Here is a 3,401-nt window from a genome sequence, read left to right on the forward strand (position 1 = left end):
CTTCGCCCAACAAACAAACAAACAAACAAACATCAACAGCAATAGCAACAACATTATCATTAATGTTCGTGTTAAACAGCACCAACATCATCAACATCAGTATCATCATCTTCAGCAATCGCAAAAGTAACAATACCGCCAACAACTTCAACAACTACGACAACAGCATCAAGAACAGCATCAATGTCAATAATACGAACAATAATACCAACATCTGTGAAGGTAAGTCGCTGAGTAGTGGGTGTGTTCGGCTGACGATTATAAGGTCGTGTGTTCGATTCCCGGTAGCGCGTTGTGTCTTTGAACAAGCCACTTTATTTTATGTTGCTCCAGTGTACTCACCTAGCAAACATTAGTTGTACATGTATTTCGAATGGCCAGCCGTATTTCGTCTGTCGTTACGTTCTGAGTTCAAATTCCGCCGAGGTCGACTTTGCCTTTCATCCTTTCGGGGTCGATTAAATAAGTACCAGTTACGCACTGGGGTCGATATAACCGACTTAATCTGTTTGTCTGTCCTTGTTTGTCCCCTCTGTATGTAGCCCCTTGTGGGCAGTAAAGAAATAAGATAGTGTGTCGCGCTCAATCTCCTTGTTATGAGTAAGTGTGTTTTTGAAGTGCTCAACCACATGGACGCTAATTTCACCAGCAGGCTGTTCCGTTGATCGGTTCAATTGGAACACTCGTCGTCGTAACCAACGGAGTGCCACTTAATACTAACATAAAAAATAAACAGTGACATGAGGGTTCCAGATGATCTGATCAACCGAATGGCCTGCTTGTGAAATTAACGCGCAGATTGCTGAGCATTCCACAGACACATGTACCCTTAACATAGCTCTTTGGGATATTCAGCAAGATACAAGGCTGGCCCTTTGAATTACAGGTACAATTCACTTTTGTCAGTTAATTTGACTGAAGTAACGTGAAATAAAGTGTCTTGCTCAAGGACACAACGCGTCGCTGGGAATTGAACTTACGACCTTACGCTAGTAAGCCGAATACCCTAACCACTAAGCTACGTGCCTTCGTACAGTAATATCAACACAATCATTAACAACAACATTAACAAGAAGATCGATAACGATAATATCAGCAACAACATTACCAAGAACATCAACAACATTAATGAAAACAAAAACGATACCAACATCAACCGTATGAACAACAATACCGCCATCAACAATAAAAAAAATAGCAACAGCAAGGCCAACTTTAACAACAACATCACCACAACCATCAACAACAATAACGTTAGCAACAAGATCCTCGACAATAACATCAATAGCAACATCGACAAGATCATCATCAACAACAACGCTGGGGAAACAAAGTCAACAAAAAACAAAAGGCCAACCAACATCAACATCAAAAACATTACCAGCATCGGCAACAACAACAACAACAACAACAACAAACAACAATATGAACCATAACAAACCACGTCAACAACATCAACATCATCAACATCAACATCAACAACAACAACAACAACAACAACAACAACAGCAATAACAATCAAAATGCTGTCCTTCTACAAAGTCAATGATTCTATCGACATTACATCTGAACTTTAAACATCTTCTCATTGTCAGCTTGATTTGATTTTATTGTTATTTCGGCTGAATAATCTTCCATCTTTTAACTTATTTCTTCCTTGTCGTTGTTATTATTATTATCATTATTATTATTATTATTATTATCATCATTATTATTATTATTATCATTATATTATTATTATTATTATTATATTAATTATTATTATTATTATCATATTATTATTATTATTATTATCATTATATTGTTGTTATTATTATTATTATTATTAGATTATTATCATATTATTATATTATTATTATTATTATTATTATTATTATTATTAGTATCATTATTATTATTATTATTATTATCATCATTATTATTATTATTATCATTATATTATTATTATCATTATTATTATTATTATTATTATTATTATTATTATTATTATTATCATTATTATTATTATTATTATTATCATCATCATCATCATCATCATCATCATCATCATCATCATCATCATCATTATTATCATTATTATTATCGTCATCATTAACAATGTTATTTTTTTGTTATTTTTTTCAGGTTGCTGTTGTTTTCCTTTTGTCCTTGTTGATTTTTCTTCATGTTCTTGTGATGATTGTAATTCTTGAAACTGTTGTTGCTCTTCTTATTGTCGTTGTTATAGATTTTATTTTTATTCTCAATATTATTCTTATTGCCGTTTCTGTTCCAGTTCTTGTTATGGTTATGGTTACCTTACACTTGTCGTTGTTGATATTGTTGTTGATTTGGTTACCGTTGTTGTTGTTGTTGCTGCTGCTGCTGCTGCTGCTGCTGCTGCTGTGATGGTGGTGCTGGTGGTTTTTGGTTATTGGCTATGATTTTCAGTAATCAGTGTAATTTCTATTTAGATTCTGTGTATCTTACCAAGACATCCCTAAGTAGTTGCACTTGCAGCTCACCACCTTAACATCGCAACATCACATCCACTACACGCGCACACACAGTCACACACACATACACACACTGTTACACGCCACCACATCACCAAATACCTCACACTAACACCATCACCGCCAAAGAATCACAATACCGCCACACTCACGCTACACCAACCCATCACAAAACCAAATACTAACTACTACATGTCCATATCACCACCATGTAACTACAATACCGTGACACACCCATCGATCCAGCGTCCCGCTTCACACTACACTGCCACCACACCACCATGATTGTAACACACTGCCTACCATACCTTCACCCCACCGCCACATTTCCACTACATTCCCATACCTCCACCAAACTGCCAGACTTCCACTACACCGCCATACCTTCACCATATCTCCACCATACAGTCGTACCTCCATTACTGTACCGCCACCACACCGCCATTCCTCCATATCTCCACTACTCTACCTACTATACTCTCCATACTACCCGCATTACCTCCACCACACCCCCATATCCCAGCACACTCACATACCTCCACTAGACCGCCATACCTCCACCAAACTGCCAAACCTTCATCATACCACCACTACGCCACTCTACCGCCATACCTCCACAACACCCCCATACTTCCACCGCACCTACATATTTCCTCCACACCTACGTACCTCCAGCACACTCCCCACACTCCCACCATACCCCCATACTCCATTACACTCACATACCTCCATCACACCCTCATACCTACACAACACCGCCAAACTTCCATAATGCTTCCACTATACAGCCATACCACCACACCCCCACAACACCTCCCATACTTCCATCACACCTACATACCCCCACCACACCCCTATACCCCAGTACATTCGCGTATTTCCATCACACCTCCATACCTCCACTAC

This window comes from Octopus sinensis, linkage group LG4 (genome assembly GCF_006345805.1).
Source record: "Octopus sinensis linkage group LG4, ASM634580v1, whole genome shotgun sequence".
Taxonomy (NCBI): Eukaryota; Metazoa; Mollusca; class Cephalopoda; order Octopoda; family Octopodidae; genus Octopus; species Octopus sinensis.